General features: G+C 39.6%; 1 long non-coding RNA gene across 1 annotated transcript; it reads right to left on the reverse strand.

Moving 5' to 3' along the window:
• Nucleotides 1-6,298: 6,298 nt before the first annotated feature.
• On the reverse strand, nt 6,299-15,963 carry LOC109548037 (uncharacterized). The gene is made up of 3 exons (XR_002174036.3): nt 15,664-15,963; nt 15,216-15,373; nt 6,299-7,448 (listed from the first exon to the last, which is right to left on the reverse strand). It is a non-coding gene; the product is annotated as an uncharacterized lncRNA (long non-coding RNA).
• Nucleotides 15,964-17,290: the final 1,327 nt, after the last annotated feature.

Raw genomic sequence — 17,290 nt, forward strand, 5'->3', positions numbered from 1 at the left:
TCTTTTTTTTTTTTTTTTTGCCACCCCACATGGCTTGCGAGATCTTGGTTCACAAGCCCGGGGTCAGGCAGAAGCTCCTGCAGTGGGAGCTCAAGTCCAAACCACTGGACTAATAGAGAACCTCAGACCCCAGGGAATATTCATTGGGGTGAGGTCTCACAGAGGTCCTCATCTCAGCACCAAGACCCAGCTCTACCCAATAGCCTACAAACTCCAGTGTTGGAAGCCTCAGGCCAAACAACCAGTAAAACAGGAATATAATCCTACTCATAAAAAAAAAAAAAGAGAGAGACAGCAAAAAAATATGTAACAGATGAAGGAGCAAGGTAAAAACCTACAAGACCAAATAAATGAAGAGGAAATAGGCAATCTACCTAAAAAAGAATTCAGAGTAATGATAATAAATATGATCCAGAATCTCAGAAATAGAATGGAAGCACAGATTGAGAAAATACAAGAAATGTTTAACAAATATCTAGAAGAACTAAAGAACAAACAGATGAACAACACAATAACTGAAATGAAAAATACACTAGAAGGAATCAGTAACAGAATAACTGAGGCAGAAGAATGAATAAGTGAGCTGGAAGACAGAATGGTGTAAATAGCTGCCCAGGAACAGAATAAAGATAAAAGAATGAAAAGAATTGAAGACAATCTCAGAAACCTCTGGGACAACACTAAACACATGAACATTCAAATTATAGGGGTCCCAGAAGAAGAAGAGAAAAAGAAAGGGTCTGAGAAAATACCTGAAGAGATTGTAGTTGAAAACTTCCCTAACATGGGAACGGAAATAGTCACCCAAGTCCAGGAAGCAGAGAGAGTCCCATACAGGATAAACCCTAAGAAAAACACACCAAGACACATATTAATCAAACTAACAAAAATTAAATTCAAAGAAAAAATATTAAAAGCAGCAAGGGAAAACAAAAAATAACATACAAAGGAATCCCCATAAGGTTATCAGCTGATTTTTCAGTGGAAGCTCTGAAAAATCCAAGGAGGGACACTACATAATGATCAAAGGATAAATCCAAGAAGAAGATATAAAAATTATAAATGTTTATGCACCCAACATAGGAGCACCTCAATACATAAGGCAAATGCTAACAACCATGAAAGGAGAAATCAACAGTAACACAATAATAGAAGGGGACTTTAACACCCCACATACACCAATGGACAGATCATCCAAACAGAAGATAAATAAGGAAACACAATCTTTAAATGACACAATAGACAAGATAGATCTAATTGATATTTATAGAACATTCTACCCCAAAGTGGCAGAATACACTTTCTTCTCAAGTGCACATGGAACATTCTTCAGGATAGATCACATCTTGGGTCACAAATCAAGCCTCAGAAATTTAAGAAAATTGAAATTGTATCAAACATCTTTTCTGACTACAACACTATGAGATTGGAAATCAATTACAGGAAAAAAAATTGTAAAAAACACAAAGACATGGAGGCTAAACAGTGCACTACTAAATAACCAAGAGATCACTGAGGAAATTGAAGAAGAAACTGAAAAATACATAGAAACAAATGACAATGAAAACATGACGAACCAAAGCCTATGGGATGCAGCAAAAGCAGTTCTAAGAGGGAAGTTTATAGCAAGTCAATCTCACCTCAAGAAACAAGAAAAATCTCAAATAAACACTCTAACCCTGCACTTAAAACCACTAGAGAAAGAAGAACAAAGAAAACCCAAAGTCAGTAGAAGGAAAGAAATCATAAAGATCAGATCAGAAATAAATGAAACAGAAATGAAGAAAACACTAACAAAGATCAATAAAACTAAAAGCTGGTTCTTGGAGAAGATAAACAAAATTGATAAACCCTTAGCCAGACTCATCAAGAAAAAAAGGGAGAGGACAAAAATCAATAAAATTAGAGGGGCTTCACTGGTGGCGCAGTGTCTGAGAGTCCACCTGCCAATGCAGGGGACACGGGTTCGTGCCCCGGTCCAGGAGGATCCCACCTGCCGCGGAGCGGCTGGGCCCGTGAGCCATGGCCACTGAGCCTGCGCATCCGGAGCCTGTGCTCTGCAACGGGAGAGACCACAGCAGTGAGAGGCCCGTGTACCACAAAAAAATAAAATTAGAAATGAAAAAGGAGAAATCACAGCTGACGCTGCAGAAATACAAAGGATTATAAGAGACTACTGCAAACTATATACCAGGAAAATGGACAAGCACAAAGAAATGGACAAATTCTTGGAAAGGAACAATTTTCCAAGACTGGACCAGGAAGAATTAGAAAATATAAACAAACCTATCACAAGTAATGAAATTGAAACCATAATTAAAACTCTTCCAACAAACAAAAGTCCATGACCAGATGGCTTCACAGGCAAATTCTATCAAATATTTAGAGAAGAGCTAACACCGATCCTTATCAAACTCTTCCAAAAAATTGCAGAGGGAGAAACACTCCCAAATTCATTCTATGAAGCCCCCATCATCCTGATACCAAAACCAGAAAAAGGTATCACAAAAAAAAGAAAATTATAGACCAATACCACTGATGAAAATAGTTGCAAAAATCCTGAACAAAATACTAGCAAACAGAATCCAACAGCACTTTGAAAGGATCATACACTATGATCAAGTGGGATTTATCCCAGGGATGCAAGGATTCTTCAGTATATGCAAATCAATCAAAGTGATACAGCACATTAACAAATTAAGGAATAAAAACCATATGATCATGTCAGTAGATGCAGAAAAAGCTCTTGACAAAATACAACACCTATTTATGACAAAAACTCTCCAGAAAATTGGCATAGAGGGAACCTACCTCAACATAATAAAGGCCATATATGACAAACCTACAGCAAGCATCATACTCAATGGTGAAAAACTGAAAGCATTTCCACTAAGATCAGGAAGAAGACAAAGGTGTCCACTCTCGCCACTCTTATTCAACATAGTTTTGGAAGTCCTAGCCCACAGCAATCAGAGAAGAAAAAGAAATAAAGGAATACAAATTGGAAGAGAAGTAAAACTGTCACTGTTTGGTGATGACATGATACTATACATAGAAAATCCTAAAGATACCACCAGAAAGCTACTAGAACTAATCAATGAATTTGGTAAGGTTGCAGAATACAAAATTAATGCACAGAAACCTCTGGCATTCCTATACACCAACAACAAAAAATCAGAAAGAGAAATTAAGGAAACACTCCCATTTACCACTGTAACAAAAAGAATAAGATACCTAGGAATAAACCTGCCTAAGGATGTGAAAGACTTGTACTCAGAAAACTATAAAACACTGATGAAAGAAATCAAAGATGACATAAACAGATGGAGAAATATACCATGCTCCTGGATTGGAAGAATCAACATTGTGAAAATGACTATAGTATCCAAAGCAATCTACAGATTCAATGCAATCCCTATCAAACTACCAATGGCATTCTTCACAGAATTAGAAATAAAAAATCTTACAATTTGTATGGAAACACAAAAGATCCCGAATAGCCAAAGCAATCTTGAGAAAGAAAAACGGAGTTGGAGGAATCACGCTCCCTGACTTTGAACTATACCACAAAGTTACCATTATCAAGACAGTATGGTACTGGCACAAAAACAGAAATATAGACCAATGGTACAGGATAGAAAGCCCAGAGATAAACCCACACACATATTGGCACCTAATTTATAACAAAGGAGGCAAGAACATACAATGGAGAAAAGACAGCTTCTTCAATAAGTGGTGCTGGGAAAACTGGACAGCTACTTGTAAAAGTATGAATTTAGAACACTCCCTAACACCATACACAAAAATAAACTCCAAGTGGATTAAGACTTAAATGTAAGACCAGACACTACAAAACTTTTAGAGGAAAAAATAGGAAAAACACTATTTGACATAAACCACAGCAAGATCTTTTTTGATCCACCTTCTAGAGTAACAGAAATAAAAACAAACAAATGGGACTTAATTAAACTTAAAAGCTTTTGCACAGCAAAGGAAACCATAAACAAAACAAAAAGACCACCCTCAGAATGGGAGAAAATATTTGCAAATGAAAAAGCAGACAAAGGATCAATCTCCAAAATATACAAACAGCTCGTGGAGCTCAATATCAAAAAAACAAACAATCCAGTTAATAAATGGGCAGAAGACCTAATAGACATTTCACCAAGGAAGACATAGAGATGACCAAGAGGATCATGAAAAGATGCTCAACATCACTAATTATTAGAGAAATGCAAATCAAAACTACAATGAGGTATCACCTCATGCCGGTCAGAATGGCCATTATCAAAAAAGCTAGAAACAATAAATGCTGGAAAGGGTGTGGTGAAAAGGGAACTCTCCTGCACTGTTGGTGGGAATGTAAATTGACACAGCCACTATGGAGAACAGTATGGAGGTTCCTTAAAAAACTAAAAATAGAACTAACATATGACACAGCAATCCCACTACTGGGCATATACCCTGAAAAAACCATAATTCATAAAGAGACATGCACCACAATGTTCATTGCAGCACTATTTACAATAGCCAGGACATGGAACCAGCCTAAATGTCCATCGACTGATGAATGGATAAAGAAGATGTGGCACATATATACAATGGAATATTACTCAGCCATAAAAAGAAACAAAACTGAGTTATTTGTAGTGAGGTGGATGGACCTAAAGTCTGTCATCCAGAGTGAAGTCAGAAAGAGAAAAACAAATACCTTATGCTAATGCATATATATGGAATCCAAAAAAAAAAAAAAAAAGAATGGTACTAATGAACCTAGTTGCAGGGCAGGAATAAAGTGGGAAACATAGAGAATGGACTTGATGACATGGGGTGGGTGGGCAAAGCTGGGGCGACGTGAGAGTAGCATTGACATATATACACTACGGAATGTAAAATAGTTGGCTGGTGGGAAGCAGCAGCGTAGCACAGGGAGATCAGCTCAGTGCTTTGCGATGACCTAGAGGGGTGGGATAAGGAGGCTGGGAGGGAGGCTCAAGAGAGAGGGGATATGAGGTCATGTGTATGCATATGGCTGATTTGCTTTGTTGTGCAAAAGGAACTAACATGGTATTGTGAAGCAATTATACTCCAATAAAGATCTATTTAAAAAAAAAACTGTAGGGCTTCCCTGGTGGCACAGTGGTTGAGAGTCTGCCTGCTGATGCAGGGGACATGGGTTCATCCCCCGGTCTGGGAAGATCCCACATGCCGCGGAGCGCCTAGGCCCATGAGCCATGGCCACTGAGCCTGCGCGTCCGGAGCCTGTGCTCCACAACGGGAGAGGCCACAAAAGTGAGAGGCCCGTGTATGGCCAAAAAAAAAAAAAAACACCCAACTGTAAAGTATAAAAAAAAAAAAAAACAACGAAACACTGTTTTTCACCTGTCAGAGTAGAAAGTAATCTAAATGTGTGATGACAGAATTTGTTCTCTCGGAATGAGTCAACAGTCAGTCTCGAAGATTCTTGGTGGGAGTGTACATTCATTTCATTGCTACAAGGGAAAATTCAGCATTCTTAAGATTAGAAATGTGTATGCCTTTCCACCTACAGATTTCTCTGATAGAAATATATACTTCTCATATACTTGCATGCCTGAGAACTGATTTGTTTAAAAGGTTTTTCATTACAGTAAAGTTTCTAAACACAAAGTATTGGAAACTATTCAAATTTCATTAAATTGGGACAGGGAAGATGTATTATGGGACACCAGTATATTCACTTGTAATAATATTAACTAGATAAAAAAATGAGGAATATCTTTTCATAGTGATAAAGGGCTCTAAAATATATTATTATTATTAAGTAAATAATAAAAATTTATTATTATTATTAAGTGGAGAAAAGTCAAATGCCAAAATAATAATGAATGCAATAGCTCATCATTTGTGTAAAAGTAAGGAGAAAATATCTATATTGGCTTATATACATATACAAGTTTTCTGGAAGTACCAAAAGAAAAAACCAAACACCTAATAATAATATTTCCCTGCTGTGGGGTAATGGGAAACAGAGGGAGATGTCATCTCATCATGGTTTTTGATGTTCACACCATATAAATTACCCACCCCCAAATTAAAATATTAATTTTCAAAAACGCGTTTAAAGTCTTGGGGAATAAATTAACATTGGAGAATAAGGAGCTAGAATTTTTTAGTTTTTTATATGTAACCATTCTGATGTTTTTACATTTTTGGCAATATGCATGGAAAAATAAATGTGCATTTATAATTAAAAGGAACAAACACAGAAGAAAAACATCAAATATTTTTTAAATAAAAATTTTTATTTGGTATCTCATTAAAGAGAAAGATTATTACTCCTTTGAACTAAAACATAGGTTTGCTTTGTAAGGTGTAGGGTTTTGTGACTGGTAAGAACACCTTATGGAGAAATATTTTAAATGTTTTGTTTTGTACATAGAATGACTCAGAAACAACAACAGAAACATAACTCATAGACAAATAACAGAAATAAGGGGATAGAAATGGCAAGACAATAGCCATTTCTGAGAAGAAATAAATAAGATGATAGTCCTAGCTTGTTTGGACTTGCCCTTTGCCTATATTTAGGCCTTGACATAGGTGAAATCTGTAGATCTGGTTGAGAAAGTTGTCACTGGAGGAATGTGATGCACTTTTGACAGATAAGCAGGGTCACAGGGCCTTTAGGGAAGAGGTACACAAGGTAGCAGGAGTTGAATTATCTTACGGAATCATCCATCTCATGAGATGGGAAAACGGCGTGTGGCTGCGAGGCCTGGACACCAGAAGCCCTGTGCGTGCATTGCTGTCTCTGCATGTGGGTCATTCAAATTTTTCAAGAAGATGGAAATCTGTTGCTGCCATAGCAGAATAAAAGCAGAATTCCTGAGGGTCGGTTTTCATGTTTTATTAGGAAATTTAGGCAGGAGCTATGTGATGACTGGAAACAATAGTAATAGGACTAGAGCAGGTAAGAGTAATAGACATAGTGTGCACACAGAGAGGTAGAAGTACCAAGTTGGAAGGCTGCAAAACACCCATCAGATAGAACACTCAGAACTGTGATCCCTTTGGCTGGGTTTACAGCTCTCTAATGGCCATTTCTTGTTTGTTTGGAATTTTTTTCAAACCATTTCTTGTTTGTTTGGAATGTTTTTCAAAAGAAAGGTTTAAGACCATCATTTTGAAAGAGAGGAGCACAGAGTTCAAAAACCAGAGATATTGTCCAAAAGAGTAAGTCCCAGGAGATCCAGGTGACAGCAAGGGGGAAGAGGAAGGGAAGTCTCCTTAACTGCAGAGAACAGCTTCCAGCATCTCTTACCCCAGAAGCAAGGCCGGGCCAGGCCACTTAGAAGCAGCATTGCTTCCGGCAGCAGCTCTTCTGCCGGCAACAGCCCTTCCCAAACCCGCAGCCATACGAGTTGCAGCTACAGGTGTGGCGATGGTGGCAGCAGACCACAGGGACACTGCAGGGAGAAGAAAAGAAAGAAAAATGGCGGTAGAAGGAATGAGTGGATGTGTATCTTACCTTCTCCCTGGAGTACTCTGTTCACCTTGAGAGAGTAATGCTAAGTGTCCCCTGGCACTGAGGAAGTACGAGGAGGAGAGCTGGTTGTGCCAGCTGCTGAGGTTGCCAGGGGTTCTGAGGTTGGGCAGGAGTAAAATGATCCTGGAAGTAAGGACTTGAGGGCAGACATCCAGGATTATGATCAAATGGGAGATAAAGCCCATCTTCCAGGCTTTCAGTGGCACCAGAGAGAGCCCACTTGGGGCTGTGTCATCAAGGAAGGACCACTGGGTCTTGACTGAGGCCAGAGAACAGGTTTTACTCATATGTAGGCCACTTATCTTTATTCCATCATCATAACCACAGACTATATCTAAATCTCCCTATCGTCCTATAAATGTACACCATGGGTTGGTAGGTTGACTTAGGCGAGGAAATGTGTATTACTCAGAGCAAATCATTACCACCTCTAGACACAAAATTGAAAGTACCACCTCTAGACACACAATTGAAAGTACCACCTCTAGACACACAATTGAAAGTACATATCCTTCTGACAATAATATGGCAATGTCATTCATCCTGTCATCCATATCTGATGTGTTGACTTGCAAACACAAAGATGATCATGGATGGACAAAATAGAATTAAAGAAATTATAGAAATAACTTATGCAATTGAAATCTTATTTTGTATCTGAACCAAGTTTCCCTTTGAATTTTGAATTCTATGAGAGTCATAATCTCTCTGGTTTCTCCCACTACAGTCTTAAAATATAAGCCTTAAAAAAATGTAAGCCTTAATTCAGATTACAGGGGAATCTGAAGAAAAAGTGCTAGATGTTTGATCAGTTTCCAAAAATGGGTAAGAGTCTGTCCATGCCCTCAAGATATTGAATGAAAAAGAAAATATATTTATTTACAGAGAGGTACTGTAAGGTTACTTGTCTGTCATACAGAGTCTTTTATCTTTCTTAGTGATAAATGAATGAGTGGTATTTCTTATAATCAATGATGTCTTGGGTTCAATGACATATAGAAATATAAAAAGGTTAATATATGTATAAAGAAATAAAAGAAGCCAATATAAATATGACAAAGGAACACAAGGTTATCAACGATTACTAAATACATTTACAAAAGAAGCAAATTTCTAGAATGTCTAGAAATGAAAAATAACTGACTTTTAAAACCCAACAGAAAGGTTAAACAGATCATTAGACACAGCTGAAGAGAAAACCCGAGACAGAAAACACAGCTTAATAAATTACTTACAATTCAGCACAGAGAGGCATAAAGATTAAAACTATGAAGGTGAAAAGACTTAGATGAAAGAGTGAAGATTTATCACAGTGGTCCCCAAGCAGAGATACTTAGTTTTAGGGGTATTTGGGTATGTCTGAGGCACTTGCATCACAATAATAACATTTAGTGTCTGGAAACCAAGAATGTAAAATGTCCTATAATGCAAGGAACAGTCTCACACAATAAAGAATCTCCTATCCAAATTTACAATAGTACTTTTGTTGAGAAACATTAGTTTAATAAATATCTAACTGAAGTTGGAGAAGACTTAATATTCAAAGGTAGTGGCTGGTCATTTTCCAAAGTGATGTAAGATACCAATCCTCAAATTCAAGTATCTCAACAAATACCAAGTTGGAGAAAATCAAAGAAATCCACACTTTCACAAAGTGAAACTGAAGGACACACAAAAATAAAATCTAAACATAGCCAGTTAAAAAAAGAAAAAAGAGAAAATTACCTACAAAGAAATGATTACTAAATCAAAGGCAGATATCTCAACACAATGAAAGTCAGGAGACAGTAGAAGACAAAAGTCAACCAAGAATTGTATCCAAAAGAAACTCCCTTTCAAGTGTTTTTACCACAAGGAAGAAGGATGGTCCCTGTACTGGACAGAATTCATTTGCACGTTCACAGATGAGAATTATTTCCTGTTGCTTTTAGTTATCTACAATATACAGCTCTGTGAAATAGCCCACGTGGCAGTGAAAGGCTAGAATCAGGTAACTGGAAGGCATGTGCTCTAGAGCAGCGGTCCCCAACCTTTCTGGCACCAGGGACCGGTTTTGTGGAAGACAATTTTTCCACGGAGCATGGAGGTGGGGGGATGGTTCGGGCAGTAACGTGAGCGATGGGGAGCGATGGGGAGCGATGGGGAGCGGCAGATGAAACTTCCCTCTCTCGCTCGTCCGCCGCTCACCTCCTGCTGTGCAGCCGGGTTCCTAACAGGCCATGGACCGGTACCAGTCTACGGCCCGGGGGTTGGGGACCCCTGCACTAGAGTCTAGATAATGTCTAGTTCTCCACGATGCACAAATTCTTCCCTATATGTCAAAATACCTCATATTCAACTGAAAAGTAAAAAAGCCAGATAAAAGCAACAACATTCTAACCCCACCATTCTGTGTCCCTTTGCTTTGCAGAGGCTGGAGAAACACCACGGGGGGACAGGGAGGTGGGGGGAGTATTCTGGTGGCAGTGACTCTGGGCGGGAAGCTACCCTGGAAATCTTTTCTAAATCTGAGGTTCTAGGAGACTTTAGGCCGCTGAACACAAAATTCCAAAGAAATTCTGAATTAGGTTTCTTTGATCATATCAGTCTGGGGGAAATCTTGGTTTATGCTTTTTTCCCCAGCTACCCATATTTCCAGAAAGAACTGGACCCAAGAATCAAGTTTTTGTGTGACTTTACAAAAGAAGTTGACTTCAGCTGGGTGTGTGCATCGGTGCCCAGACTATGCCCTTACAGTTTAGCAGTGAAGGGGGGGTGGCTACGGGGTCTCAGAAGCTGGGCGATCACAGATACTGGGAGCAGGGGAAGCAGAAATAAGAACTCATCCAGAAAGGAATCAAAACAGGCAGAATTGAGAAAAAGTAACTCCATCCGTTTGCCAACCTCCTGTCTTCCTTGACGACAGAAGAGGGAATCGGGTGATTTGATATGGTATTCTGATGGAGCTTCAAGGGGATTTGTTTTATTTGTGCAGTCAACCTGCCCAGCTTCCCATCCCTGTGCACTGAATGACTTGGGGAAAGATACTCAACATTTTTGTAACTCAGTTTTCTCACCTACAAAATGGGGACAAGAATGATCTTACATCATAAGATTGCTGTGAGGATTAAATGGGTTAAGACATACATGTCATGTACCCAAGAGGGCCCAGGTCACAGTAAGCCCTGGGTAAGTCTTGGCTAATATTACTGTTAATGATTATTTCTCTAAATATGAGATGCTCAGGCATACACGTTTTCTCGAGCTACCCAAGTTTTGACTCAGAGACCGCATTGTTAGCATTTTTCTAGGACAGTCAAAGTTTCAGATATCTCACTGTGCTGAGTAATTACGTAGCAGAGCAGTAGTTTGGGTTTTGGAAACTATTGTCACTGCACTAATGGGAAAATTAGAGGTCTTGAAAGGAGACGGTCTGCTTGAGGTTGAAAATACTGAATTGCTCTGGAGAAGAACCCATCGAAAGTAAGACCTTTTATGTACCAGTAATAAATGGAGTGCTTGATATGAACCAGTCATTGTTCTAGGTCCTGCCTTAATCAGAACCACCTTCCATTTTCCTATTTTCAGCAGAGAAATAGAAATCAAACAGGTTTCTTCTCTTCCCTTAGCATTCTCTTCTGCTTCAACTGGACCAGATTAGATCTTGGCCCAGATTAGGACATCATATGATGGCCTTATCTAAATGGATGGGGGATTTTCCTTGCTTTAACACTAGGAGTAAATTAGAAATTTATTTTATTTGAATGTATATGAAATTCAACTAAATCCTTAAATTTCCATTTTTAGGTATTCAATTTTTGTAGTCTCTACCCCAGCCCCCAATTTATAACTTTATTGTCAGAGTTTATTCTGGGGACAGTATAAGGAAATAGTGGGTTATGAAGAAGGGTATAAAACATTGTTGCCAAAATAAGGTGGGCATTTGGGGCAATGAAAATCAATCATTTACAAATTTCTTATCCCCAGCTTACCTCCTCTAGACCTTTGGAATTAAAAAGGAGGGGAGGAATGAAAAAATATTGGGGCATTTGGCTGTGTCCACTCCACAGACACTATTATTAGAGGTACTGCGTTTGAGTCTCTCTCCCAGGATGACCCAGAAAGATAGGGATGAATCTTGAAGGGCAAGGGGAGGCTAAAATTCCCCAAAGCAAATTCTTAAGTGTATTTGGCGGAATGTACATCCCACATCCTGTTCCCTTCTACTTTGCACAAATTGGAATCTTGGCAACACTGTTGTTCCTTTTTGTTTTCTTCATGAATATCATTTCTCTTTCAGATCTTTCAAAATGATTACAGTCGATCCTTCATATCTGAGGGTTTCACATCTGCAGATTCAACCAAACTCAGAGCAAAAATATTCGAAAAAAATTCCAAAAAGAAAAAAAAAAAGATCCCACATGCCATGTGGTGAGGCCAAAAAAGAAAATTCCAAAAAGTTCCAAAAAGCAAAACCTGAATTTGCCACTCCTTGGTCACTATTTATATAGCATTTACATTGTTATTAGATATATAAGTACTCTAGAGATGATTTAAAGCATACAGGAGGATGTTTGTAGGTTCTATGCAAAAGTTATGCCATTTTATATATATATATGTGGAGATATATATATATCCACAGACTTTAGCATCTGTGGATTTTGGCATCCAAGGGAGTCCTGGAATCAATTCCCTACAGATACCGAGGGATGGCTGTATAAAGACAGCTGACCAAACCTAAGAATGTTTGTGGGCTTCAGGGCCATTATATAAAATCCATAGTGCTGACAGGCAAACATCTAGCCCTGTATAGCCATGAGCTATACCCATGTTCAGACAGAGGAATGCTGGCCTGGAGCCAATGCAAATATCTTAAAGGAGGTGATTCAAAAACAGGTTGTGGGCTTCCCTGGTGGCACAGTGGTTGGGAGTCCGCCTGCCGATGCAGGGGACACGGGTTCGTGCCCCGGTTTGAGAAGATCCCACATGCCACGGAACGGCTAGGCCCGTGAGCCATGGCCGCTGAGCCTGCGTGTCCCGAGCCTGTTTCTCCGCAACGGGAGAGCCCACAGCAGGGGGAGGCCGGCAAAAAGAACAGGTTGTAAGTGTTATAACAGGAAAAATGAGGCAGCACACCAATAATTGCAGTAAAAGGAGGTAGATGTCTAAATTTTAATCCTAAAAGACCAAAATGCTTTTGCGATCCTGGAAGGAAGACTTTATCAAAGAAAATGGTAGAGGAAAAAACACAACCAACTTTGGAGATAGGAATTAATAAAATGTCATAGAGGAAAAAGACAAGTGTGCAGACTTCTAGAAGTTCAACCCAATTAAATGTTCCAGGAAGAAAACTGTGACTTTAGAAAAGCCCTATGGCATAAGATTAACGTATGAAGCTAGTGAAATAGTAAGAATGGGACTGTTCTTCTGGTCACTAAAAAAATTAGGTGCTGAGAAAATCCGAAAACTTAACTTCTTCAAGAAGTTGTTGATATAATAGTAGTAATTTATTTTTAATACAAGGAAAAATCAATTCTCTCCAACGCAACTGCAGACATTTCATTAACCTGTAGTAATGGAACTCTGACGTATTGCTCAATAAAGATTTGTGGCAAGTGTTATCCCATCCGCCCTATAGATGGGAACTTTGAGATCGTGACTGATTGCGGCTGGCCTTTGTGTTCCAATGGAGCAGAGTACAGAACTCCACATTCACCTTGTTAATTCTGTTTTTTGGTTTTGTTTTGGCTAACACTCTCCCTTTGTGGAAAGCCTTCTTTTCCAAGACCACAAAGGTAAGCCCAGACAAGCTTGACTTAATCTGCTGGAAGAGGCAGCTGATGAAAAACATCTTTCTAGTTTTTGCTTCAGACATTGGTTTCACCAAATATCAAACCACTCTTGCTTGATCTTAATACGATAAAATATAGTACGGAACAATTATTCATTCCAGAGGGAAGAAAAACTGTTACATCAGAACAGAGAGGGCAATAGCAAAATAGCAATTTGTATGAATTCTTATTTCTACTCCTCATTGGGTTTGTTAGGGAGAAGGTCTTTACATGAGTCAAATAATGATTTAAATGTCATTGATCTTGTAATTTGCCATAGGTTGGAGAGGGTCTGCAACATATACTCAAAATTATATACCATTAGGTGCAATAATAAAGGCAAAACATTTTCGAAGCAACCTCCAAAACTCTGTTAGTAACACCAGCAGCAGACTGGAACAGGGGTCCTGGGGGAAGGGAAGAGGCCTGCATCCCCAGGCCTCACAGACACAGGCGGCTCTCAGTGTAAATGCTCCTTCCCTTTCATCTGAACTTTCAATTTAGGAACCTTTCCAGATGGTAATTAAGTGTCTTATCACTAAAAGCCTGACAACTGGTAGATGTCACCAGCAGTATAGTCAAGTATCACTTTGGTATAAAGAACAGCTTTGGGGGATGGGGTGCTTAAACTAGTCAAAGCTCTTCTATAAATGTCCACTGAAATAATCTCAAGAACACATGCTCCACTTCTTATCAGTTGGGGTGATCCATGAACATTTATGATACTCATCATTTTAGATGACAATCTTAAATTGGGAACTCATCCCAGGTTCAATCTCTAGGAGTAGACAGCAAGGACAGAGGAAGTAAACAAGCTTGTGTATCAGCCTGAAAGGAATAAGAGAAAGAAACTGAGATCATCATGTCCTAACCCAGTAGGAAAAAAAAAGAGTTCAGGCTTTACATACTTACAGAACTGGATTCTAAAATTCTATGACCCTGGGCAAGCCACATTATCTGTCTCTGAATTTCTGTTTTCTCATCCACCGAATGGAGATAATAGCTACTTTGCAAATTTTTCAAAGGATTAGAGACAAGGCATGGAAAGCAAGTGGTATAAATAGCTGTCCAAGTAGGAATTAAGTAAAAAATAAAAAACGGCAATTACCAGCAGTGTTACTTTTATGAGCTTGTTGATAGTATTCGTTAGGAAGAATTGATTTGGGTTTTTTTTGGATTTTGGGTTTTGTTTTTTTTTGCCACACCTCACGGCTTGCAGGATCTTAGTTCCTCAACTAGCGATTGAACCCGGGCCCACAGCAGCGAAAGCACCAAGTCCTAACCACTGGACCGCCAGGGAATTCCCAGAATTGATTTGGTTTTGATGGACAATTGCGTACTTGGAAGACAAGCTGAACGCTCAGAATCTCAAGAAATGTGGACGGACAGGGACAAGCAGACTGAATTAGGTTGCTAGAAGCCATATGTATAGGCGGTTATTAAAATTAAAGAGGTTTTAGAAGAAGACAAGTCGTATTTTACTTGAGGGACTTCCAGGAGGTGTGTAGGTGGTAGAAGTCTTTTGTGGGCTGAAGAGTGTCAGATATTTATGTGCATGTCTCCTTTAGCCAGTGTAGCCCTGCCATACCACTTTGTGCAGCACTAAACCAGGACAACATGCAGACCTGACACTCAGGTGATCCCTTTCTGGGAAAGCGATCTGGGCAGGGGAGCCAGAGTGGTCCTCAGCTTAGGGGTGGAGCACATCAGAAACAGAAGAATCACAGAGTAGAAGCTGAAAATTGCACATAGGAGATTCTAGTGCCTCTTCTTGGAAGGGCACTCCAGGATCTCCATGAGATATGGGGAAAATGCAAAGTACAATCGTTATAATAAACTCACCTCCTACCTTTGTGAATGGCCATCCTCGTACATACCTCAGGAGGTTGTCTTTGGGAGACCTGGGCCAATGGAGAGGATGAAATGCAGTGTCCCTTGGTCTGCTGCTACAAACTGTGACCACTCCATCAGTAAAACTACTGCTTTGTAAACGTGCAGATTCTTGGACTTCAAACTTTATCTATTCAATCAGAAGCTATAGAGATAAGACCAGGACCTTTATATTTTTACCAAGTTCCCCAAGTGAATACAATGCTAAAAGCTATTCATTACAGTCCTGGTAAATGGCCCGTGTGTGAGAGAATCAAAGGATAAGGCCGGCACATAAATGAATCAACTGGGACAGTCACCCAAACATTGGAATAAAGGTAGAATTGGAGGAGTGCCCACATCTGAGCGTTTGAGAGGCAGGATTCAGGCTCAGAAGCCTCCCAGCCGAACTCAGAGCTGGGGTTGAAGGTCAAAGCCAATAAAATTGCTTCTTACCAAGGAATCCTCTGATGACTGCCGAAAACCTCAGCTCTTCTCTGCAGTCCTGGACTCTGGCCTCTCTGCCCATCCTCCCAAGATCAAAGGTCTGTTGGCTGTTCTGAGCAAATGGTCTTCCTGTCACTTCCCTCTGGCAGAAACACCTGCTCTAGGCACAGTGGACGTGGTCAAGGGTCTGGAGAAATATAGGCTAAGGGAGCCTCTGAACCTCCCCAGAGGTCAACAATGAGCCCTCCACCCCTCCCTAGGCCACTACTCATTGTTTTCATCCGCCAAGACCAGGGTCTGGACCACAGAACACCCACACACTCATGCAGGCAGGTAAACAGTTGCTAGTTATAAAATGGGAGGAAGAAAAAGGGGGAAGAAGGAAAAAGATTGAACGAAAACTATATTGAGCAGTAAATTTATGCCAGATACTGTGTTGGGTTCCTTACATGCACAGATCTCAGTTAATCTTCACCAGCCTTACTCTGAAGCCTATATTATGATCCCTACTTTAAAAAATGAGGCAATTGGGGCTCAGTAGATTTTCCATTCATTTAAAAAATATTTATTAAGCCCATACTCTACCAGACCATTTCCTAGGCACTGCGAATAAACTTGCAAATAAAATAACACACTTAATCCCTGATGTCATGGAGCTTACAGCCTAAGGGAGAACTCAGCTATTAATCCAATAGACACAATAACGAATGTAAAATCACCAACTAAGAAATGGGCTCTGTAAAAACCCCAGAATTGGGGTTGTTCCACACAGGTGTGATCCAAACATTTACAGGCAAGGGAATTTAGGGCATTGGTATGATTATTATAGAAATAATAAGGAAAAGAAAGAAAGGAGAAGCCTGGGAGATTGGAAGGAGAATAGAGGTATCTGGATGAAGAATGGTGCAATGGAACTAGTTGATCGAGTAATAAGCCAGAAGAGATGAGTGTAGTCAGAGCCAGATGACCGAATTCTCTAATTCATGGGGAATAGGGTGTGGCCATAAGAATGGACAGCTAAAGTAGAATGAAGAAAGAGGTCTTTGGAAATAAGAAGATCAAGGAACTGGAAAGACAAGATACATTTTCATGTGGCTGTTGAAGAACTGCAAGATAATAGCAGGACTTGGGATGAAGAGTTGATGCCAAAGAGGTTGATGACTAAGGAAAAGTGGTCAGGAGGTCCACGGATACCAGCAACTAGGAGAAAGTGGTCAAGTTAAATGACTTACCAGAAAATGAGCTTGTTGATATTTTCTTAAGGAGGTTGGGAATAACTGCAGCAGCAATGAGTAGCAAGGAGAACATTAGTTACCACACGTTAAAAGCCCAAAAGCACAGCTAGAAAAAGGTGAAGCTGGTATCTGAATTCAAGAACCTGAACAACCCTGGCAACATTATTGGTCTCCTTATCAATTGGGCAAAATAACTTCCATCTCCCTTCTTCCTCAAGATCATCTTCCTCTATTTCTGCCTGATCCTGGCACCTTTTCCTATTCATCCTCTCCTCTCTTCAAGGAGGCTCTCTTCTCCCATCCCCATCAAAGTGGGAGATTACATTTTTTCTATTAGGTTTCTTTCTGATTTTCTCAAGCCAAATTCGGAGGGCAAGAATACTAGAATCGACAAAAAGATG

This window comes from Tursiops truncatus, chromosome 7 (genome assembly GCF_011762595.2).
Source record: "Tursiops truncatus isolate mTurTru1 chromosome 7, mTurTru1.mat.Y, whole genome shotgun sequence".
Taxonomy (NCBI): Eukaryota; Metazoa; Chordata; class Mammalia; order Artiodactyla; family Delphinidae; genus Tursiops; species Tursiops truncatus.